Source organism: Temnothorax longispinosus, chromosome 8, assembly GCF_030848805.1.
Source record: "Temnothorax longispinosus isolate EJ_2023e chromosome 8, Tlon_JGU_v1, whole genome shotgun sequence".
NCBI lineage: Eukaryota > Metazoa > Arthropoda > Insecta > Hymenoptera > Formicidae > Temnothorax > Temnothorax longispinosus.
The window spans coordinates 11206865-11233019 of NC_092365.1; the positions used below are offsets into that span (position 1 = coordinate 11206865).

Here is a 26155-nt window from a genome sequence, read left to right on the forward strand (position 1 = left end):
CTACTACTTAAGTTAGATTTTTAGATTTACAACATACGCTGTGCGTACGTTGGCCCCTTTTTTACTTTTTTTGAAGATAATTTTGAACTGATTGTACTTATTCATCGGTAGCGAGAATACGTTGATCACATGCGTTAAAAGAGGTTATCCTGTTGTGATTAAAGTAGTCCCAGACTTGGAAAACTATTATGGGAGAATTCTAACTAGTATTTTAATCCTATCTAAAAAATAGACCCCAATAATGTATAGACTACTGTGACGGCGACGACGATTTCCTCACGGTCTCGCCGGCCGTGGAGGAGCGCGCCGTCGCTTTCTTCACTAAGGATCCTTTTATGATTCGCGATATTCCTCTCCGAAACCCCGATGGTAGCTCGACTGAGTATTTTTATGATGTAATGTTGGGCGCCAGGTGCGATTCCTCGCACCACGATACACGAGATCGCAGTATTCTCAGGCGTGGGCTTCTTTGATTAATCGCGGTTGGAATAGGAGAGGGAGCGTAGCGCAATCATCACACTCGAGTAACAAAGAACATAAAATTATATTTCAGTTTAATGCAGATAACAAGTGGAAGGTAAGCGTGTTCCACGGCGAACAAGCAGAATTCGAATACGCGCCACGTGTCACCCCACGAGCGCGATACTCATTCCGTCGCTGAACTGCAATCCCGATCGAATTCGTACAAGACTATTCCCCGACATAATTTGCAGCGAATTCTACCCGGGCGGTCAAACGCGAAATACTCGAAACGTCTACTTCTAACAATTAGCGCAATTTCCTTACGATCTACCGCGACGACGCTGGGAATCTTCACTCTCCCCGAGACGCACGAATGGCCTCACCCGTAAACGCGACACAACCGTGGGCCATTAATCTCGATGAAACGCACGGATATCCAATTACAAATGGCACGAACTTAACCGGCAACGATAACTACGAGACTCTCACACGCGCGAGAGCCACCTCCCAAAACTACGGCACGGTTAAGCCAACGACGATTACGAAATTACACGCGACGAGATTACCCGCAACGAAATTACCCGCAACGAAAGTACCCACAACGAAATTACACGCAACGAAATTACACGAAACGAAATCACACGCAACGAAATTACAATCACGCTGACTGTCGGCGGCCGTACGTTCGCATCCCCGAGACGGGCACTCGCGATCACTTTGTCGCACGGGCCCTCCCGCGGTATGGCACTCGGTATTATTCAATTACGGCTGATTCCATGTATTCCCGCGGCACAACGCGACTCCCGGGAGGGCCTTGGTATTACCGCGATCTTACTTTGGGGAGGCTGAGCAGTGGCCTTACAAATTCTCCTGGTTCCGGCAGCTCGTCGTTCGGCTCGCAGGGCTGGATGTTGCCAGGATGGCGGCTCGCACGACAGTGGCGTTCCTTTGGCCCGGCGGGACCACGCTGGGCCCGCGCGCGCCGTTTTCCCTAGCCTGGTCGGTGCTGCGCCCTGGCCTGCCAGCGATCCCTCTAGGCGATCGCCGCCTTGCGAGGGCGCCCCTCGCATATCCGCTGTCGTCCGCCGGCGGTGGTTTAAAAGCCCGCCTGTGTGAGACCGGCTGTCCAGGCCACGACTCATCATCCGGTTGTTCGACGGCCAGGCTGGACGGGCCATGGCTCGCCGACCGGTGGCGGTTTCCCGGTGGTGACCCCGTTCCTCGACGGGGACCTTCGTCGGGGCGTCCCCCCTCTCGGGTCCTCCGTTTCCGGGCTGCATTGCTGTTGTGCGGGCTATGTGGGTGCTTTGACAGGCCAGCGGCTGTTCCGGCTGTGGGCTCCAGCGTGACCCGTCCGTCGACCGTCCGTCCTTGGAAGCTCCCTGCTTCCAGCCGTAAGTCCCTCGGTGCGGCATACGCCGTTACAATTCCGTGACCCTAGCCATCTGCTCCGCACTCCCTCGACTTGTAACGCTCGCAAGAAATCTTAATCCTAACCTAAGTTCGCTCTCCGCCCGCCCCGGGCGGAGGCACCATCCTTGACGCCTCCCTCGGCCGAGCTCCCATCTGGGGTGAGGGACGTAACATTTGTCACGTCACACTACATAGCAACATAGTGTAGCTTACCGATTGATTTAGAAGAGCTCTTACTAGCTTTTTGTATTTATTAAATATAAAGTTTAATTAATTTTAGTGTCCAACCGAAGGTCAATTTTTGGCCAAAGCCGAAGCCGAAGCCTAAGGAATTAATATTTGCTATGCTATAATAGCTAATTGCTATTAAGTTGAGATAGTGTATTTGTTTTTTTTATTTAGAGTATAGTGTGTGTTTGCCTTTGCGGAGTTGTGGTTTAAAATATTAAATAATACAACCACAAATTTATTTTTATTATTTTAAATATTTTATTATTTTAATCATATGTAACTAAAATAAAATAATTACTTATTAGTCCTCTTTACATTTCGGTTCGCTTTGCAAACGTAAATTATTTTTTGCACTTGGCTTTAGGAACATAATGAATTAGTAACTACTAGTTACTAACTAGGAAAAACTAAAAAAAATCTACCTAAAAGTAATAAATAAGAATAATACAAGTATTTCTTTACATCAAACTGTGAACTCAATAATTAAAATTAAACAGTTTAATATTATAGGCTAGAAACAGAAGTTTATCAACATTTTTCCCAAGCAAATTAGCCCTCTTATCAGCATAAATTTGTCCAGCAGCGCTGAACAATTGCTCGCTCGCTACGCTGGTAGGAGCTGATAAATACTTTGTAGCTACTTTTTTCAAGTAGGTATAAGAACTTGAATCCCAATATTGAAAAACGTCGGCGTTCCTTTTAAGCAAAAATTCATTTAAATAGGATTTCAGATATTTATCAAAAGGTGGAAAATTTTCTGAGTTTTCCAAGTTTGAGTAGTTCTTTGTATTCCAGTGTAAAAAATTGTTTTTTGTTCCTAGGATAAAGTTCGTTCTTTTTTTAATATAAAAGAAGTAATTATCTACTCTTAAAAAAGGGATATTATTTGAGTGAATTTATTTCTTATCTTTAGGCCTCTTTCGCGATGCTGATTGGATCTTTCAAAACTTGCCTCCTGGCGTGCTTCACTGTGTTTCTTGTACGTATTTTGACAGTTGTGTGTATCAGTTGTGTACATCAGTTGTGTGTATTTGTTGTGTGACAGTAACATTATAACATTAAAGCTAAATAGTGCACGCGTAGCATTAGATATCACTTCTGTCTAGTGTTAGATGTTAGATATAAAAACGAAATTTGATATTTTTAATGGTGTTGAGAGGGCGTATCCTGTTTGAACACACAATGATTAAACACCGGATTATTGGACACTGCACGATTAGACACCGTACGATTGGACATCCTTGACGATCATGGATCATTGGGGATTGTCCCAATTGCGCACATTACAAATCAGACACGACAATATTTTCCGATTGGACACATTTCCGATCGGACACAATCCCAATCGGACACAGTCCCGAACGGAACTGTGTCCGTTTGGAACTATGTCCGATCGGGACTGTGTTCGATCGAGAATGTGTCCGATCGGGAAATATTGTCGTGTCCGATTTGTAATGTGCGCAATTGGGACTCACTCGATCATTGTACGGTTCCATATAGGTTTTCAACTTATCACGCAAACCGAAGTCTACCTCCGGGTGGAGATAGAGAGAGGTGGTAGCAAGAGTACCCACTCTTCCCAGTAAGCAATAAACATCAAGAAATTGCAACAACGTTGTAACGTTAATGCACCTTGCCACGTAAAACAAGGTCCACCTCAAGGTCCTATCTCCTGCTTACAGGGTGAAACAATTTCCATCATTGTACGGTTTGTATGGTAAGTTGAAAACTTATGTCAAACCGTACAAAGATAGACCTTGTTTCGCCCTGTAAGCTGTGGTGAAGTGAATCTGGCTTCGCGTGGAAAGTTGGGAACTTATGTAAAACCATTTTATGTTAATAATATGTGTGCTAAAGAGAAAATCTAAAATATGAAGGAAGCTTCGTTTTCTCCCGCTTATATATGTGCTATTTCCCCATATATATTAGCAATTTATGTTTATGGATGTTGAAAACAACTATTACATTTTTTAAACTTTTTTATTAATAACTTTATATTTAACAAACGATGACCGCCGGCTAAAACCTTTTAAAGATTATTTAGGGTGATGATCTTGATAACATACCTCAAATTGAAATCAAAAGGTAGTCCCTATCTCTGCATAATTATACAGATACCTTGGTAAAATTATACAGAACTTACAAAATCATTCAGTGAAGAAAGTCATAATCATCTGACATGTTGCCGGTGGCCTCTTGTTCGTACTGAAACTAACGCAAAAGATACCTAATCGGTGTGAAGGTTGATATGAAAACCAATTGTATATGCTCGGCTCTTATTGCCCAATTAATATTTGATATACTGAGCCTCTATAGAGTACCAATTGTATATGTTTTTAATCAAATTTCTGAGTGTATCTATTTACAATAATGTGTAAATAGAGCATTAGCGAAATCTTGGAGTATACTGAAATATTGACTGATTGTGAGACTAGATACCTGACCTTTGTCATTGCCTCTTATGCCAGTCATGATATCAACAACTTATTACATATTAATTTTTTTCTTTTTATATCTATACTGTACTTCTTTTTATTCATAATATGTATTTTTAGAATTCGCGTGTTTAATTTATATATTTATTATTATTGTTATGATTTATTCTTAATTTGTGCTTAAGAGTAAAGTCGCAACGTCCACATGTGTTAATAATTTTTTAATAATAAATTATCGAATATTTAAATAAATTGAGGTCATTGATGGAAAAAGGGCACATACGCCAAAACGCTATTTCGAGAAAATAGATTTCAAAGTTTTCATTAAAGTATTACTTAATGAAAAGTAATGCAATTAAAACCAATTTTTTTAAAAATATAGTAACATGTTCTTGTTTTAAAAAAAAAGTCATGATTTGAAGATATTTATTTTTCTTTGTTTTAAAAAATTGATTTATGTGCTTTTTTCCATAAATGGAATAAAATCGTAAAAAATGGTTTTGTTTGTTTATTTAATTAAATATAATTACTTATTTAATTTACAACTTTTATATTTTTCAGTCTTTTCTACCCCTATTTCATATATAATTTTTTAAGATTTGGTTGATTAGACTCAGTTTTATACGTGATCAAAGGTCCCTAATTTTTAGAAAAATGTCTGTAATAGAAACCTTTGCTCACAAAGCTTCCTCTATGAGGAAGCCAAAACAAATAGAGGAAGCTTTGTGAGCAAAGGTTTCTACTTGCACACTTAAAAACTATGAGGAAGCAATGTGTAGGTTTCTACTTGCACACTTTTTTTATATATTGTTTAAATAAAAAATACAAAATACAAAATTAAATAGAAAAACAAACAAGTTTTTAAGTAAGATTTATTCTATAAGTTGGAATGTATAATTTTTGTCACTTGCAGCTCCAACGAATTATAATATTTATTAAACTAAAGATAAAAACGTTTATTGATTCCCCTCAGGGCAAGGCGTTTTGTAGGGACGTTCCCAACCCTTTATTCAATTCTCATCCAATACTACCCTTCTCCTTTCGCTTAACCCTTTGGACCAACGACTTAACGTCTCTTTCCGAAAGACGGAGCCCAGTTTGCTCCGCACAAGAGCCTATCCTGCATGGAGGGCGCAGCTTTCGGAAAAAACATCAAGAGACATGGTAGTGTCTCGTGCCAAGTACACGCGGAGCGAGACCGACCGTGACTCTTTTACGCGACGCGACGGGTTGCGAGTACCCGAGATGTTGAGATCTCGATAACGAGTGAACGGATCAAGTTCTAAGTAGGCTTGATCGATAGCTTGGGGTCCAATTAGGGGAGGGTTTCTCTTATAATATTCCGCTACGTGCCCTACGAGCGGAGATATTGCGACGCAAAGTCCAAATGTGAAAATTTTATTTTAAGATACTTTCTACGTTGACCGCTCTCATCTCATTATAACATACATGTAACAAACAGAGAACAGAGAAATGTCACTTTCACTTTTTCGACGCTGGCGGCGCAGGTATCGCCAGTTTCGATATCGCGCGCGTATTTCAAAATTAGGTCGATAGACTTGGGTGACAGTACATGAAGCGCGGAAACGCGGAAACGCGGAAGACAAAATTTACTAGATTTCCGCGTTCCGTTCCGTCTGTTTTGAATGCCTTATATTACATGGAGCATATTTTGAGCGGAAAAGCGGAACGGAGAATTATAAAATATTAATTTTTAACGGTATTTATTGATTAAAATGCTTGTGTTCAATAGAAGCTGAAAAGATAAACATATTAATAAAAATTGCAATGAATTAAGTAAACACAATTAAAAGAAATGAATACAAATGTCTATTTGTCACTATACTGTTCCGCTTTTCCGCGCAAATTGTGCTCCATGTAATATAAGGAGAAACAAACTCGCGGAACGAACGCGTCAAAATCCGTTGTCAACGCGGATACAGTATACTCCATCAAATTTTTGAGCTGATTGAAAAAGAAAGCTTTTACATACTTCGATTACTTTATTATTGTATAAAAGTGGCAGTATAACATTATGGATCCAAACATCATGTTGATGATTATTATAAAGTATCTTATGCAAGCAAGGAATGAACCGATAAAATATGCAGAGATAACTATGAAAAAAGTTATTTCAATGTTTTTTTTTGTACTTGCGTTACAAGAAATTGCAAGAAGACAAAAACGACCGTAAAATGTGGGTACGGCCTATTTTTACCGAGAGAAGAAGACTTCTGCAAGATGCCAGCGACAATCTACTTGTGAAGATGCGATTGACAGATCGAGAAAAATATTTCAACTACCTCAGAATGTCACCAATATTGTTGGACCACTGATCGAAAAACAAAATGTAGTTCGAAAACCAATATCGGCCAGGACGAGATTAGAGGTGACTGTACGATAGTTGGCATCTGGCGACAGCATGACATCACTTTCGTATGCTTATTGCATTGCCCAATGTACGCTATCACGAATTATCCCGGAAACTTGTCAAGCAATTTGGCTCTCCCTAAAGGAGAAAGTTCTGATTAATCCAACTGAAGAAAATTGGAGTATGATTGCAGGAGACTTTGAGACATCATGCCAATTTCCACACTGCATAGGCGCTATCGATGGGAAGCATGTCGAAATTCAGGTAAAATGTATATTATCAACTTATTTATAATAATTCAGGTTCAATACATTACACATTGATGATGCACTGCATGATATGCTTTGGAATGAGTAATGTGTTCATCACAAGAATGGTTTCCAATTGCAGGCACCGCCTCGTAGTGGTTCGTGCTACTACAACTACAAAGAAAAGCATAGCATAAACCTGCTTGCAGTAAGTGATGCCAAGAACCGCTTCATTATTGTTGATATTGGAGCTGAAGGAAGGCAAAGCGACGGAGGTGTTTTTGAAGGCAGCGGATTACCGCGTCTACTTGAAACGAATGCTCTCCATATCCCTCTACCTACGCGTCTAAATAATACGGACTTGGATTTTCCGTACGTTTTGTTGGGAGATGAGGCCTTTCCTCTGAGCACATATATGATGCGACCATACCCTCGGAGTGGACGGCTAAATATCAGCAAAAAAATTTTCAACTATCGCCTGAGTCGAGCAAGGAGAACAGTTGAATGTGCTTTCGGGATTTTGGTTGCAAGATGGAGGATATATCGTCAACCTATTGTTACGTGTACATCTACTGCCGTAAAAGCTGTACAAGCAACGGTTATCTTGCATAATTTCATTATTAAAAAAGAATTGGAGTTACCACTTGCAGAAAGAAGGTACTGTAATATACAAGAAGAAGAGCGCAATCTTCTGTCTACAAGTAACGGACTTACAGCTGTAAGTTATAGAAATGTTTCGCAAAAGTCTGCAGCAGTAAAAATTCGAGACAACTTTGCTCATTATTTCGAGCATGTCAATCCTTTATCGTGGCAGTGGGACAAAGTTTTAACTAACAACTTTTGAAACATTATGTACTTTCAATTTAACGCACTGTACTTGTAAATAAAATATTTTATTAAAGTATATAATGCGAAAAAGTTTTTACGACACAACATTCGTACGTAGTCTGTTTTAACAATATTCCTACAGTTTAATAATACAGGGCACTTCGTACAACAATGTAATGAACTGGTAGAAAAATATATTTTATTCTTTATAAAAAAAATACACAAAATAAAGAGTTTATTATATTAAAAAAGAAACATTTCTATTAGGCATTCTCTCTCCCTGCAAGCTCGGCATGCTCCTCTTCTATGGCAATTTCCATGAGTTTTCTTTGCAAGTTTCTGCGTCGTACATAGGACAGTCGGCGTAGAATGTCGCCAAGCTGGTCCAAAAAACTATCTACTATATCACGTTTCTTTTGACGACACTTCCTCAACCATATTCAGGAATTTATTTTCGATCTCAGCTTGCCTTTGCGCAACTGTAATTAATAATATATGCGTATACATGGTGAGCTTAAAAAACACAAAACCAAGAGAAAATTGCCACTTACTCTTCTTTTTCTCCCCTAACAATGAACATAACGATCTTTGTGACAATTCTGATGGAAGACGTGTAATATCGTGTAGTATGGAATCATCACAATTGGTCAAGTTGTCCCCAGTCATGTCCATTTGCATATCATCCACGTCACCATGAGATGAATTCGGTTCCAAAAGGTGCTGGATGGAGCTGACAGTCCTGAAACCAAAACAATTTTACAAATTATTTTATGTCACACATGCATGGAAAGTGGCCCATTCCTCGCGCGACGCGCTCGTGATGGGCCACTTTCCACGCACTTGTAATATAAAATAGGGTGTGTAACACGTGCATGAAGTTGAAAATTCACGGGTGCGGTAATCGCACTCGCCTTCGGCTCGTGCGTCCACTCCGCACCCGTGAATTTCCATCTTCCCTCACTTGTTACACAAATAACTATTATATCACACGTGCGTAGAAAGTGGCCCATGACGCGCGCGCAATAGGCCACTTTCCACGCACTTTGTAATATAAAATAAGGTGTGTAACACGTGCGGGTTGAGAATTGGACACGAGTGCGGAGTGGTCGCACGAGCCGAAGGCGACTAAACTTCCCGCACTTGTTACACAAATAACTAAAATCCAATTGCACACAATTTGAATGTTTGCAAACTCTCAGTTAAAAATAAGCAATGTAAATACTTACGGTGCTGTCTTTACGGTATCGTCGAGAAACCGCATTTCTTCGTAATGAGCAAAAGAACTTTGTAATGGATGGCCAGATTCCGCCCCCGATCCACTACGCACGTATACTTACATTTTTTTCCTCGCTTTTATGTACGAATCTCGAAGTTGTTTCCATCTCTGCTTTATTGTCGCCATAGATAGGGATCCTACGATTTACAGAGAATCGTTTATTATTTACTTTTACACGCAGATAACATAATTCATATAAGTAATTAAAAAATGATCTTACCATTAAATACGTTTACAATTTCTTGCCATTGACTATCTTTTTTTAATCTTGTTCTTTCCCTGGTTGGAATAAAATGGTCCCACAAACTTTTTCGGGCACGAACTAATTGAATGAGCAACTCATCTTGTGTGACTGTAGGCTGTGTAGACTCTACAGCTCCTTCCTCCGAATGCTGCACAACACCCACAGTTTCATGTCTCTTTCCTTTAAGATAAATAAATAAACAATTACTCAAATTAGCGCAAAATGACTCAATTAGCCGTTCTGATGGATTAGTGACATTAATTTTTTAGGACGTTTCAGTGCTTGGTGTGTACCTAACAAATGGTACAACACTATTTCATCATCTATAAAATATACATTGTTAAAACCAAAAATTGTTAATGTGTAATCGTAATTAATAATAATAGCACTCGACTCACTATGACATTATTTTGTGCAAAGTACTAATAAATATGTATTAACCCGTTCACTTGAAGTGTACAGTATACTGTACACTTTATATTGTACTTTTTATACATTTTCAAGTGAACGGGTTAATAAAAGTGTGCACCAAGCACTGAAACGTTGTAAAAAAAATATTATTAATTTGGATTAGACTATTCGATCATTTATATTCATAATAATAGACACACGGTGAACATTTTAGCCATTACGTTGCCAAGATGTTAGCGTAAAACGTTTTGGCGACAATGTAATGGCATAAGGCCCAGTTTCACAAGTGTCGGTTAACTTTTAACCTTAGATTAACTCACTCTTCGTCTCCTTCTAGCGTCCCCCTTATGCCCGTTTCTACCAATTTGTGGTTAACTACGGTTTAGTGAAACTTTGGTTAAAATTAACTTTCAGTTTAATATTAATTGGTTTCTACGAGTAAACTATCCGGAACGTTTAGCTAAACTTATAGCATGTTTGATATAACTCTGAAAGCATTAGAATGTAGAACGTTGATTGGTCCAATAATCGTTCTAACGGAACTGTGATTACTGTGGTTTAGGATTATTAGGTTAGGAGAATCATATCTTGTCAAACGAAGAAGTGTATAATTAATAAAAATGAATGCAGCCAAATTAAATGTGCAACGGAAACGTGCCCAAAATTTTTCCGAAAAGGAAAAACTAATTTTAACAGAAATAGTATTGAAGTATAAAAATATAATAGAAAATAAAAGAACTGTCAAAAGATCAAAAGATAAAGAAAAGTGTTGGAAGGTAATAGAAAATAATTACAATAGTACATCTTCTTCAACTGAATTTAGAAGTGCGGAAGTCCTCAAAAGTTGTTGGGAGAATTTAAAAAAAAAGACACGAAGATTTTTCGCTGATGAAAGGATAAAATTATATAAAACAGGCAAGTAAAATGTTGGTTGATATTTTGGTGTAAAACTATAGAGATATTACATATCAAACTAATTATTTCATAATTTGTAGAAGTAAATAATTGTTTACAAATAATACTGTATATTGTAATAAGTAAGTTATGATTGAAAAACTAGGTGGAGGACCTTTTGTGAATCCCAATCAGATGTAGTGCTGGAACGTGTACGAGACATTATTAAACCTTCTGTTGAAGGCATTAAAAGTGATTGTGATAATATAGAAGGTAAAATATATAATACGTATAAAATATATGCACAGTATAAAGCAATGTTACGATTCTTTCTTATTTTAAAGCTCATTAAAATGAAAGATATTGTAACTTTTGCTAGCTAGTAATATGTGAAAAAGCTGAGAATCTGTTAAATTATATTTATGTATATTATACAAATGTTTATACAGATCAAAGTACAAATGCATGCAAGATACCTACAAAGACAAATTCATGCGAGACGTCATCAGATTCTATTGAAATGGACGAGTGGCTTCCAGTTGATGACAATGACAATGATCAAGATGATGTTCTACTTGTAAGAGATGTAATAAATATTAAAATATATTATATTGTATACTATATATATATGTAGGTCCGGAAGTATGTTCCGGGACTTTTATTTTTTTACATCGGTATATTCCAGGACATTTGGCAGTTTCCAGGACTGTCCTGGAAAAAATTCATGTCCTACGGCACGTTTCGGGACAATTTTTTGAATCTGATTACATATATATGCGTTATATTCCAGGACTGTACATTTCAAAAAACGTAAACAGTCCCGGAACATACCTCTAGACCTACATATATATATATATATATATATATATATATATATATATATATATATATATATATATCTGTTGCTCAAATGTATTAAATACAAATTAATATAAATTTGTAGTACTTACAAGAAAATGCTGGTGCTATGAGAAAAAATTCATTTGATAATGTATCAGATGGACATGAAATGACAAACTACGATAAGGAAAATGACATAATTGGAAACGATAGTGTATCAGATGTTAACGGAAATAGAGTAGGTAAGCTACGGGCATTTCCGGCCATCTGTGGGGATCTGAGGGGGGGTGAGGGGCAGGGGGAGGACCGCGGGCGAGGGGGGTGAGGGGCGGGGAGGACCGCGGGCGGGGGGGGACCGCAGGGGGGTGCCGCGGGAGAGGGGGAAAGGGGACCGCGTGTTTTGGGCGCCGCGGGGGAGAGGAAAGGGGGAACCGCGTTTTTCGGGCGCCGCGGGGGAGGGGGAAGGGGGAACCGCGTTTTCCGGCGTCGCGGGGCGAGGGGGGTCCGCGTTTTCCGACGCCGCGGAGTGAGGGGGTCCGCGTTTTCCGGCGCCGCAGGGCGACCGCGTTTCCGCCGCGCCGCGGGGCGAGGGAGTCCGCGTTTTCGCCGCGCCGCGGAGCGTTCGCGTTTTTGGGCGCCGCGGGGCGAGGGAACCCGCGTTCGCGTTTCGCCGCGCCGCGGAGTCCGCGTGACGTCACACGGCACGCTCGCGTTATCTCCCCCTCGTAGATGTTTCCCCCCCGCCGTCCTCCGGTCGCGCGCGTCTTCTCGTTCGCGCGATGTCTCGCGCCCCCGTCCCCCCCCGTTTGCGCGAGTCTTCTCGTTCGCGCGGTCCCTCTCGCTCCCGGCCCCCGTTCGCGTTTTCGCTCGTGGCCCCGTTCGCGGTCTCTTTCCCTCGCGCGTTCTCGCTCGCGATCGCGTATCTTTTCTTCGCCAGCAATATTTAATCGTTCAGATTTTTGCGATATTTAATTTTTAATATTACATTTAAGTAAACGATAAACGAAGACAGCTTTATGACAGAAAATGGGATGAACGGTAAAAATGACGAGGAAAAATAATTAAAACTTTTTTAATCATATTATATACATTTATTTATCATGTAGCGCATTATACACAATAGTATCCAAAGCGTAGGCTAATAATTCGCAATCAATAATCGAATTTTTATCATAAACGTCACGCAAGATTGTAACTGCGTTACATTTATCGGTGATACAATTTTGACGTAAAATTGTTACAAACTGTTTGAATTTTTCACTTACGCCGTGAACATTTTGACATAGTTGAAAATACACATTCTCGACGCAATGTTCTAGTTCGAACAGGAAAAGTACAGTTGACGGTTTCATGTACAAGCTGGTGCCGCACGACGTCAATTTTACAATATCTGCGTCACGTATTTTAACAAGCTCCAGATCTCGAAACGTTAGCAATGATGGTGCCGATGACTGCACGAGTCGCTGTATATCTGCACGTTTTTCGATGAATGTCACCCACGTTGCATGTAGCAGAATTATCCGATTGCCTCGGTTATCGCCAATAAATATATCCGCAGAGGACATAGGTCCCGCGTTGATTCCAACATCCAAAAATTTATACGCTGTTAATGTCAAGGCAAATCTTCGGTAAATGTTTACAATTAGGGCCTGGTCTCCGATGACCTTGACCTTGACATATGTTGTCAAGGTCACCCTCCTGAGTGACCTTCAGAAGGTTTTAGTTGGGGGTCGCTTCTTATTAAAAAATTATTAACAAAAAAAGTTTGGAAAATATAGCAGCTATTTTGAGTATTGAAAGGCATAAATGACTAATATATATGTCAAAACAGTTCACGCATACGTTTTCCACGCGAACCGAGGTTCACGCACACCCCCCCCCCGCTTTCGGGCCGCCCGAAAGCAGGGGGGGGTGTGCGTGAACCTCGGTTCGCGTGGAAAGTGTATGCGTGAACTATTTCGGTGCTACCGCACCTCCCCCGAAAGCACGGAAAGGTGTGCGTGACCTCGGTTCGCGTGGAAAGTGTATGCGTGAATTATTTCGGGGCTACCGCACCTCCCCCAAAAGCACGGGGGGGGGTGTGCGTGAACCTCGGTTCGCGTGAAAAGTGTATGCGTGAACTATTTCGGGGCTACCGCACCTCCCCCGAAAGCACGGGGGGGTGTGCGTGACCTCGGTTCGCGTGGAAAGTGTATGCGTGAATTATTTCGGGGCTACCGCACCTCCCCCGAAAGCACGGGGGGGGGGGGGGGTGTGCGTGAACCTCGGTTCGCGTGAAAAGTGTATGCGTAAACTATTTCGGGGCTACCGCACCTCCCCCGAAAGCACGGGGGGGTGTGCGTGACCTCGGTTCGCGTGGAAAGTGTATGCGTGAATTATTTCGGGGCTACCGCACCTCCCCCGAAAGCACGGGGGGGTGTGCGTGAACCTCGGTTCGCGTGGAAAGCGTATGCGTGAACTGTTTCGACATATATATTAGTCATTTATGCCTTTCAATACTCAAAATAGCTGTTATATTTTCCAAACTTTTTTTGTTAATAACTTTTTAACGAATAGCGACCCCCAACTAAAACCTTCTGAAGGTCACTCAGGAGGGTGACCTTGACAACATATGTCAAGGTCAAGGTCATCGGAGACCAGGCCCTAATTGTAAACATTTACCAAATCTTCTTCCCAAAATACGTGGCGTATAACGGGGTTTATCAAAACTGAAAAAATACAATTATATGTTTATAAAAGTTTTTTTTGCACAAGTATATATGAAAATTAGCGGTACATACTCATTGTGCTGTTTCTCGCACGTTTCGTCCTGAATCGGAACGTAGTAGTTCGCACCATGAGTGTTCATCGTATCTGGAGGCTGTTTGCGACGTACTCGAACCGTATCGAACTCTTGACTGTGCTCTAGAATCCTCATAGACCATTTATACATACCCAAAACTGCAAATCTTGCAAAAATAGCGCCAATGCACGGCTGCTGCATGGTGACCGCCACCACAATCCACATATACGTTAAATGTGATATCTTTGTCAAGAACATTCGTGATGAGATCACCTCATCGGGCATCAAATATGATTTCTTTTCAAGAGCATACGTGTCTCGCGATGATTTCATCGAACACGTGCAAAACTGCAAATTTTGCAATTTCGCATAAGTCAATGGAGCGTTATTGTTTTGAAGAACATGTCGCGACGTGTCTCGCAATGATTTTATCGAACACGTGCAAAACTGCAAAATTTGCAATTTCGCATAATTCAATGGAGCGTTATTGTTTTGAAGAACATGTCGCGACATGTCTCGCGATGATTTCATCGAACACGTGCAAAACTGCAAATAGCGCCGATGTACGGCTGCTGCATTGATACAGATCAAATCACCAAAAGTCAATGGCGCGTTTTCGTGAACGTACGTGTCTCGCAATGATTTCATCGAACACGTGCAAAACTGCAAATTTTGCAAATAGCGCCGATGTACGGCTGCTGAGATGAAATTAGATATGATAAGCAAACGATGCATCATTAGTAGAATATAAAATGACGAATCTAGGGGATACGCTTAATAGTCGAAAACTGGAAGTCGTGAGTGCAACAAATGGCGTTAGCAAGAGGATCATGCAATAACATGGAGCAGGAGTTGTTGGAGCAATCCACCCTGTTAAATTCGAGGGAAGACTTTGCCGCGTGGGAGCAACGATGCGACGAGTTTATCGAATCGTTGGAAGAACAAAGCCGAATTAAACGGCCACGATTATCAATCGATCAGTCATCGATCGGTCTCAAACAGTCATTGGTCGCTTGTATCGCAAGACTCGAAGGTTTGAAAGACTTGGTACGTCAACGTTTCGTACATGTGGGTGCGGGATACAGTGCGAGTGAGACAGGACTCAGATGGCGCGAGATAGATCCGGCTTTTGAAAGTCGTATATTGACTGGTGCGGTGATAAATTCCAAACACATCGACCCTTGTCAATTTCTCAAAAATGCGAGAGAAATTGTACTCGATCGTGTGCGGAACGTCATGCAACGACATGACAATGTAAAAATTAACACAGTGTTTAATGGTGAATTTATTGCGGGTGACAAACGCGCGAATAAAAGTATCGCAACAAGAAACTATGAAGTCTTTCGTGAGTCTCATCTGCTCGAGTGGTACAAGAAACACGTCATCGAGCCTACCTTAGCAAAGCTGGAGGAATTCCAGGAACGTGATAGCGGATGGGCGTTGTCGCGTATACTCAATTTAATGGTAAATGTGAACAAATACAATCCATTGCACGCGGGGTGTTTTGTGGACATACCGCAAGAAATTAAAAAGAAGAACGCGGTGATAAACGTGCGATCAATAGACAATGCATGTTTCGCATGGTCAGTGGTGGCTGCTCTGTATCCAGCCGAGAGACACACATATCGGAAATCGTCGTATTCATATTACACGTCGGTGCTAGATCTTACGGACATTGAGTTTCCAATGACGTTGGATCAAATTAAAAAATTTGAGAATCACAACAACATCTCCATCAACGTGTACAGCATCGAGAAAAAAAACAAGGAACTTGCAATCCTACCAATACGGGTTACTGACCGAAAGATGGACAGACACGTAAATCTGCTGTACGTGCATAACGACAACGTGGGACGGGGATTCCGTCGTGAGCCGTCGTGAGGATCGGACGTGCGGCGAGAGAGTATTTTTGAGTACGGTACTTGGCGGAAGGAGAAATGTGATGGAATGCGGAGGAACGAATCTAGTGTGGAATCCGTGACTGAATCATATAGACGTAAAGATACTCCGAATCACCGGAGTACTGCGATTCAAAGTGAAGTAGGAAATCCAAAAAGAAAGGAAAGGAGTACGGAACTTGGCGGAAGGAGAAACGTGATGGAATGCGGAGGATCGAATCTAGTCTAAAGTTACTCCGAATTAGCCATAAAGATAAGCCACTTTGCATATTAAAGGATGGTGAGTATACGGAATAAAGATATATTTAAAGAATTGTTTAAATATATCTTTATTCCATATACACTCAGGTTTTCATGAGTTACAATTATTATTTTTACATTCGAATTGCTTCTATTCTTATTTTAGTTTAAAGGATTTATTGAATTCGATTATATATTTACGTGTTTTGACGTCCTGTTTCCTTTGTTTAAGATTTAGATTAAGGTTTTAACAATATTTTGAGCCATGATATAGATAGATTAGTTAAGTTATTTTCACCCCTGATTTAATTTTTGTGGTACCAATATGTGTGTGACACGTGTACTGATCAGTTATATATTTTAATTTCTTTATAAACTTACGTTTCTATGAGTTATACATTTATTTTTGCATTTAAATTGAATGATTCACGCTTTCGTACATATATGTGCGTGTGAGAAGATCACGCGTGATGAGAGTGAATAGTACTTATGAGTGATATATTTATTTTTTTCACTTAATTACATGTGCTGATGTTCAGTTTCTTTAGTTAAGATTAGGATTAAGGATTTAGTATAATATTAAACTTTGGTATTCAGTCATTTATATATACACCCCTAATTGTGGCGTACATACACGTGGCACGCGGTTGCCACGGGCGTTCACGCTCTCGCATATTTGCGCGTGTAAGAAGATCACGCGTAACGAGAGTGAGTAGTATTTTCCCTTGCCTATTATTTTCTGTTAACTGCCATGGATGGTCCTTGGACGAGAACATGATAAGTTATTTTGACTTTTATATATGATTTCGATAGATATAACGTTTGTACAACTTACCCTAGTTGATTATTTTCTCGATATATCACTTTCTATTGGATAGATTATTATTTATTTCGCTTATTCAGTAATTAGTTCTTCGGATTTACATTTAAATTGTACGATTTATTGAATTAGAACTTATCTTTGTGATTCGATGTTCTGTTTCTCTATTTAGGAGTAAGATTAAAGATTTGGCAATATTAAATGTTTAATTCTATGAGTTATATATTTATTTTTGCATTTAAATTGAATGATTCACGCTTTCGTACATATATGTGCGTGTGAGAAGATCACGCGTGACGAGAGTGAATAGTACTTATGAGTGATATATTTATTTTTTCACTTAATTACATGTGCTGATGTTCAGTTTCTTTATTTAAGATTAGAATTAAGGATTTAGTATAATATTAAACTTTCAGTCATTTATATATACACCCCTAATTGTGGCGTACATACACGTGGCACGCGGTTGCCACGGGCGTTTACGCTCTCGCATATTTGCGCGTGTAAGAAGATCACGCGTAACGAGAGTGAGTAGTATTTTCCATTGCCTATTATTTTCTGTTAACTGCCATGGATGGTCTTTGGACGAAAACATAATAAGTTATTTTGACTTTTATATATGATTTCGATAGATATAACGTTTGTACAACTTATCCTAGTTGATTATTTTCTCGATATATCACTTTCTATTGGTTAGATTATTATTTATTTCGCTTATTCAGTAATTAGTTCTTCGGATTTACATTTAAATTGTACGATTTATTGAATTAGAACTTATCTCTGTGATTCGATGTTCTGTTTCTCTATTTAGGAGTAAGATTAAAGATTTGGCAATATTAAATGTTTAATTATTAAATATTGAAATTCAGCCACTTACATCCCTAAATGTATGGTATTTGTATACATGGCATGTGTTTACCACTAGCGTTCACGCTCTCGTAAACACGCGTGACGAGAGTGAGTGGTATTTTTCTTTTGCCTAATCCCTGGACGAGAGTCTGACGATTTGTTTTGATCCTTACATTTAATTTCGGTAAACTTAACGTTTATACAGCTCAGTTAGTTATTTTCCCTTAATTTATATGAATAATATTACAAAATTATTTTTAGATAACATAGATATATTATCTCAGTTGATTATCTTATTGGTTTAATATTAGATTACTCATTTTGCTTATTCAGTAATTAATTTGTTTATGTTAACTTGATAAGAACTTGGTAATAATGCCGAGGAACACTAAGAAGAAAAATCTTTCTTTTGAAGATAAGTCGCCTAACTCTGGTAAAGAGAAAAAAAGACAAAGATGTGATAAGGGCCCGGAGGAACTCCTTTTGGATTCCTCCTCTTTTATATTGAATAGAACTTTGTCTCGTATTTCGCCAAATCGTAACAAAGACACCAATAAGAATAATTCGGACATGGATACTTCTCTTTCTCCTCTGAATAAAACTGTGAGATTCTCTGAAGGGGGTTCTATAAAAATTCCGAAAAGAACACAATTTATCGCGGCACAGAAGGCCAATAGATATAACAATCACAGTATAGCCCCTTTCTTAGTACATGTTGAATCATTGGCGTCGGGTGACTCTGAGGTATATAATATAGGTAATTTACACCCAATGAGCATAGGGAAATCATTATGTAAAAACTTTAATAATATTAAAGTTATTATGAAGTTGGGAAAGAACGTGGTATGTATTGAATTCAACAGTTTTACTGAAGCAAATGGATTAGTGGAGTCAAGTGGTATATTGCCTCCCTTTTGGGTAGCATACATCCCTAACTATAAGATATTCAGATCCGGAACCATTAGAGGCATTGATCCTTCATTCTCTGAGAGCGAATTATTAGAAAACTTGACGCTTTTGGATGAAGATATCAGTATACATTCAATTGAGAGGTTGAAATTCCGTGATAAGAAAGACGGTAATGAGCTCAAGGATTCTTTTTCAATTAAAATTACATTTATGTCTAGTTTGTTGCCGGAATCAGTCTTTTTTTATAAGGTGAAGTGTAAAGTCAACCCCTTCGTAAACAGAGTTCGAAAGTGTATTAAATGCTCTAAATGGGGCCATTCAGCTGCTTTTTGCAGAGGTGAACTGACCTGTGGGTATTGTGGAGGCAGCCATACATCAGAATCGTGTGACAGATCGAACGTAGTAGTAAATTGTATAAATTGTAAGGGCGATCATTATTCCTCTGATGTGTCGTGCCCTGTATTTTTGAAACACAAACTCGTTAATATTGTTATGGCATTTGCCAACGTTTCACAATTTAGAGCCAGGAATTTGATCACCTCGAAAAGGATTATTTCCTGTAATCAGGCGGAGAGACTGTTGAGATCTGCTGCCTTTCGCGGTTGGAGTTTTGGATCCTTTGTGGGTGGGGCGGAGGCTGAACAACGTCGTCCTGAACGGCTTCCGTCTCGATTTTTTTGAGTGAGTATTCCCCCTTCGAGGAGGGATAGGAAATCTACACATAGTAGTCTTTCCGATACGGATTCATCCCGTAATGAAACATTGAAGGCATCCAATGAGAATCAATTAGAAATTTCAGCAGAGACTCGGAGCACTAGCGGTATGGATGTTGCTATTACTTTTCCCCGTCCGGATATTATAATAGAAGATCTAAAGAAAATATACGTTTCGAATTCAAATGAGAGGGATAGAAACCTAGCCCTTGTAGAATATATGAGAGTTCTTTTCAGTAACGAATCCGCGATTATTAATAATAATAATAACTGATGGCTCGTTGGTTAATTATACTTGCCGATTGATCTATTTCTTTTGATTATATTAATTATATTACGTTCTCTAACTCTCTTAAAGTTTTGCAATGGAATATTAGAAGTGCTTCTAACAAACAACCGGAGCTTTCGAGCTTCATTAGAAAATACGACATCGTTTGTTTACAAGAAACGTGGCTTCAAAATCGGAATTATTTTCAGTTTAAAGATTTTTTCACATTTAGAAATGATAGAGAGCACATGGGAGGAGGTACAGCGATTATATGTAGGAAGGAACTGGATCCGATTTTCATCGATGTAGAATTCCCGGATTTCTTGGGTCTTGAATACTCAGTAATTTCTATAAAATGCGACAGACTATGTCAAAACCGAGTTGTAATTATCTCCTTGTATAAACCACCTGACACTCATATAAATGAGGCTGGATGGACGGATTTTTTCCGCTCGATAGAGTCGTCTTGGAGCTCTAAGGGTGTTATTATTTGTGGTGATTTCAATACGCAACATTTATCTTGGGGTTCTTCACATCCGAACCGAGATGGAAGAGCCTTGGCAGAGGCGTTGGTTCATACGAGATTTTCTTATTTGAATGATGGTAATCCTACTAGAATCTCTGATAACATGAATCATATTAGTGTTCCCGACCTTACTTTAGTCTCGAATGATATTAATTCAAGATATTCTTGGAACACTCTGGACGATCCAATGGGTAGTGATCATTTGCCTATTGTTACTCAATTCCATTTTGGTTATTGTGTGGATGAATCGTGCAATGACCCAGGTAAAAAAAGACTTAATATTGCTTCGTTAGATAAATCACTCTTTTGTGAGTTAATGAATTCCAAGATGAACGAGGCTTCTGTAACCATGGATTCTACTACAAAGAAATACGAGTGGTGGTACGAGAGTATAATTGACAATGCGCTGCGAGCAGGGGCGAAAATCATGGACTCAAAAGAAATTACAATTTTTGACCCTTCGATAGGTACTCGTAAAAGTTTTCCGATCAGACACTCTAAAAATAGAAAAAAGATGAGACCGCCTTGGTGGGATGAGGAGTGTACGGATGCCGTGTATAATAGAAGCAAGGCTTTTAAAGAGTTCAAGTCCTCTCCTACTGAAGAAAATCTCTTGAAATATAGAAGGTTTTCTAGAGAATGTAGAATTACGATTTGACGTAGAAAGAAAATTAATTTTCAGAATTTTATTAATGACATAAATTTCAATTAGAACATCAAATCCTTTTGGGATACAATCGGAGCTTTCAAGAAGAGTATTTTCTTTAATAGACCTAATCCTCCTACGGAGAGTAGATTGTTGACCATCGATAGAACAATCGATAATCTTGCCTCTCCTTGGGTTTCTGATTCCTTTGAGAGTGAAGTGACAGCCGATTCATTGTCATCTATATTTGAAGATAAATTTTTATTTCAAGAGTTAAAGACTATTATTATGTCTCTGAAAGTCAAAAGTTCTCCTGGACCAGATATTAGTAATCAGATTTTGCCTGATTCGGCTATAATTTATCTGCTTGATATTTTTAATCAGATCATGGAAGATGGTTCCTTCCCGGAATATTGGAAATTTTTTGAAGTTTCTTTGATCCCGAAATCTAATAAAAATGAATTCAGACCAATTTCGTTGGCCTCGTGCGTTCTCAAGGTACTAGAAAGACTGGTTAAGAAAAGGTTGGAAAAATTTCTCGAGCTGGATTATATATTTCCCAACTGTCAATTTGGTTTTCGAAGGGGTAAATCTTGTGAAGATTGCCTGGCATTCATTAATGTAGAGATATATAAATCGTTTGCCTTACGCCAAATGACTGGTGCTATATTCTTGGATATAAAGGGTGCGTATGATAACGTCAATCCGCAAATTTTGTTCAAAATGATCAATGAGCTGAATATTCCTGTGGGTTATAAGAAGTTTCTGAGAAACCTGATTGGTCTGAGAGATGTTAAATTTTACGAATCTGGTAAATTTTTTGGTAGCCGTCTGGTACAGAGTGGCTTTCCTCAGGGTTCGGTACTTAGTCCCGATCTTTTTAAGCTCTACCTAAGGGGTATTCTTAAAATTATCCCACATAATGTGAAAGTTATCCAATTTGCCGACGATATAGCTTTTTTATGTTCATATTCTAACCTGGACACAATATTATCGACTCTGAGTAGAACTTTTGATAGGATTAGGAAATGGTTATCGGACTTGGGTCTTAGTGTATCCTTCCCTAAAACCCAATTCACCATTTTTCACAGAAAGAGAAATATTATTACCCCTGATAGGCTGGAGGTGACTAATGGTTTTTTACCGTTAATGAATACGATTAAATATTTGGGCATGAACATGGATTGTGGGCTTAGATGGCATAATCATATTAACTTGCTTCGTGCTAGAATTATGTGTTTCTCTTACATTCTAAGATGGTTAGCTGGTCGTACGTGGGGTATCGATCCCATTAAAGCGGTGAATTTTGTTAATGCCACCATTGGGGCACAATTAGAATGGGGAGCAATTTGGTATATAAGCGCGGCTAATACATATACGTCTATAGTGGAGAGGCTCCTATGTTCGGCATACAAGATTGCTCTGGGATTACCTAGATCCACACCTAACCGGGTCTGTTGGCATTTCGGGGGACAAAAGTCATTTGTGAGAAGAATCGCCTACAAGTGTGATAAATTTATATATAAAGCTGTTCAATTAAGAAATAATAAGCTTGTTAATAAACTTATCAATCTACATAATATCTCAATAAAGACGGCTCCCAGAAATATTCCATTCATTGTCAAAAGGTGGCCTTTGGTCGCTCCTTTTAGAAACAGTCTATATACCTGGACCTTTCATCCTGTTTTTTCGTATCCCGATAGATTTGACTTAGTTTCTACAACTTTTGATATAGAATCGGGTATGTTAGCTAGAAATAACGGATCGCCTAACCAAGCTTTTATTAATCTGATTTCCTTTCATCGTTCATCTCCGGAAGAAGTCGTCATTTACACTGACGGTTCGAGATTTGAGTCGGCGGAGGGAATCTGTGTTGGTAGTGCTGTTTGGGTCCCACAAGTTGAATTGCTGCTTAAATTCAAATTGAATGTTTTATCTAGCTCATTTACAGCAGAGTGCTTGGCCATATCTAAGGCTATTGACCTTATGTGGTCCCAGGCATGGAACTTTATTAATGTTTGCACTGATTCCCTTAGCGTAATCCAGGCGTTAAGTAACGAAAATCACGATTATAAGCTTTCCCCGCTTATTCCAGATTTAAAAATGAAATTGTCATTGGCGGCTTGTGAGAATAAACATATTAAATTTTCCTGGTGTCCGTCCCATAAAGGGATTCAAGGGAATGAAGTGGCTGACAGAGCTGCCAGGGAGGCTGCTACTAATGGAATTTTTCCTGGTAATAAGATCTCGTTTAAGGACGCGCTCTCATATAATATAAAGATGTATGAAGAAATGGATGCTCAATTTTTAAATGATATTGATATAGGCACGGGAAAGTATTACATGGAAAAATTCTCAGATATTAAGTTAAAATCTTTGTTAAAGTATAGAGGTAACCGTACGGATATGTGTAGGCTGTTTCGTTTAATTACGGGATATTTGTATGTTGGAACCACAAAATTTAAATTTGGTTGGATTGATTCCCCCGGTTGCTTTTATGGGGAGGAATTGCAGGATATCAACCACGTATTTTGGGCGTGTCCTTTTTATAATGATGAAAGAGCTATCTTGATTGATGGCCTTTTGAAGAATCAATTAATAGCACCTTTTTCAATAGAATATGTGATTGGTAATTTGAATGTCAAAATAGCTAGACTGATTATTACTTTTATAAATGGTTTGAATCTTGGTTTATGATCTATCGAGTCGCAGAGAGCTCTCTCCTGAGATGTGGCATGGCTTACCGGGAAAGTACTGCAAAGCAGTAATTATTGAATTTCTAAGAGGGCGCCTCGGACCCAAACAGAGGCTCCTCTAGTTTATAAATCGCCGTGGTACTCGGTACGACTCAAAGTAGAGTTGGAAATCCAGCGGGTCAAAGGAAAGGAAAGGACAACGTGGGACATTTTGCGTGGATCAAGAACCTATCCCGCCTCGTGAGCTCGCAAATCGACCGACACCATGGTCGGAAATACTTTTGCGATCGGTAAGTACCTATAGTTCTTTTAATAATATATAGAATATTTTGTGTATAAAAAAAAAATTATAATATTTGCGCTTATTTTTTTTTTGCAGATGTTTGCACTACTTCAGCTCCAACGAGAAATTGGCTGCCCACACCGTCGACTGTCAGGAGATGAATGACTGCGCGATCAAGTTACCGAGCGATAACGACAAGTGGTTGGTTTTTAAAAATCACAACAGGGAGGAACGAGTTCCGTTTGTCGTATACGCCAACCTGGAGTGTACCCTGGAGAAGATGGAAGCGGATCCGGAAACGTCCAGGTACACATATCAACATCATCGCGTGTTTAGCATAGGGTACTACGTGCGTTGCTCGTACGACGAGTCGTTATCTATGTATCGGTTTCGTCGCGATAAGGATTGCGTCGCGTGGTTCGCCGAGGAGCTAAGACGTTTAGCTCACGACGTAAAAACTATATTGTCCACTAATATACCCATGGCAGATTTCACGCGAGACGAGTGGGAAAAGTTTAACAGCGCAACGCACTGTCACGTGTGCAAAGAACCGTTCGAGCCAGACGACGTGCGAGTACGCGACCATTGTCACCTGACCGGTCGATACAGAGGTCCCGCGCATTCGAATTGTAACTTAAATTATAAAGATTCGCATTGCATTCCCATAGTGTTTCATAATTTATCGGGATACGATGCACATTTTATTATAACTGAAATAGCAACAGCATACGAAGGACATGTAGATTTACTCCCGATCACAAAAGAAAAATATATTTCGTTTACAAAAAACGTTCAAAGCACCGAAGATAAAGATAAGAAAACGTGCGTCAAATTGCGATTTATCGATTCGTATAAGTTTCTCACCGCTAGTCTCGACAAATTGGCATCTTATCTCAGCAAGGATAAACTGCGAATATTGCAACGCGAATTTTGTGAATTATCCGCAGAAAATTTTAATTTGCTGACACGAAAAGGCGTATTTCCATATGAATACATTTACTGCGTCGAAAAATTGGAGGACTTGTGTTTACCACCGCGCGACTCGTTTTACAGTTCATTGACAGGTGACACCGTATCCGAGAGCGATTACGCGCACGCCGTCGACGTCTGGCAGCGGTTCTCCATTCGAACGCTCGGTGATTACAGCGATTTATATCTCAAGACCGATGTCTTGCTGTTGCCAATATCTTTGAAAATTTTCGCGATAGTTGCGTTGCGAGTTATGGACTCGATCCGGCGTATTATTATACTCTACCGGGTTTTACGTGGGATGCTATGTTGAAGCATACACACATCAATTTCGAATTGCTCACCGACATTGACATGGTCATGTTTATCGAACGCGGTATACGCGGCGGTTTGAGTCAATGTTCAAACAGATACGCGCTGGCCAACAACAAGTACATGCAGTCGTACGATCCATCGAAACCGTCGTCGTACCTCATGTATTTTGATGTAAATAACTTATACGGCTGGGCAATGAGTCAACCATTGCCATACGCAGATTTTAAATGGGTCGACGACGTAACCGATTTTAATGTTATGGATGTCGCGTTGGATTCCCCGATAGGCTACATTCTCGAAGTCGACTTGGAGTATCCGCAACATCTTCACGACGCGCACACTGACCTACCGTTCTGTCCGACGCGCGATAAACCACCCGGCAAGCGGCAGGACAAGTTCCTCGCAACATTATACGATAAGAAACGTTATGTAATACATTATCGCAACCTGCAGCAGTGTACTCGTCACGGTCTCCGTATATCAAAAATTTACCGTATACTGAAATTCGCGCAATCTCCATGGCTTCGCGATTATATAGACCTCAATACGAAATTTAGAACGTTGGCCAACAATGATTTCGAGAAAAAT

At 39.6% G+C, this 26155-nt stretch overlaps 1 protein-coding gene and 2 pseudogenes across 1 annotated transcript in view; 2 read left to right on the top strand and 1 right to left on the bottom strand.

Annotated features, from left to right (window-relative positions):
- LOC139818277 (uncharacterized) overlaps positions 1–26155 on the top strand; it is a 91091-nt gene that overhangs the window by 24993 nt on the left and 39943 nt on the right. The gene's annotated exons all lie outside the window — the stretch shown is intronic.
- LOC139817381 (uncharacterized) lies at positions 6809–8004 on the top strand (annotated as a pseudogene).
- Positions 8252–14636, bottom strand: LOC139817751 (uncharacterized; annotated as a pseudogene).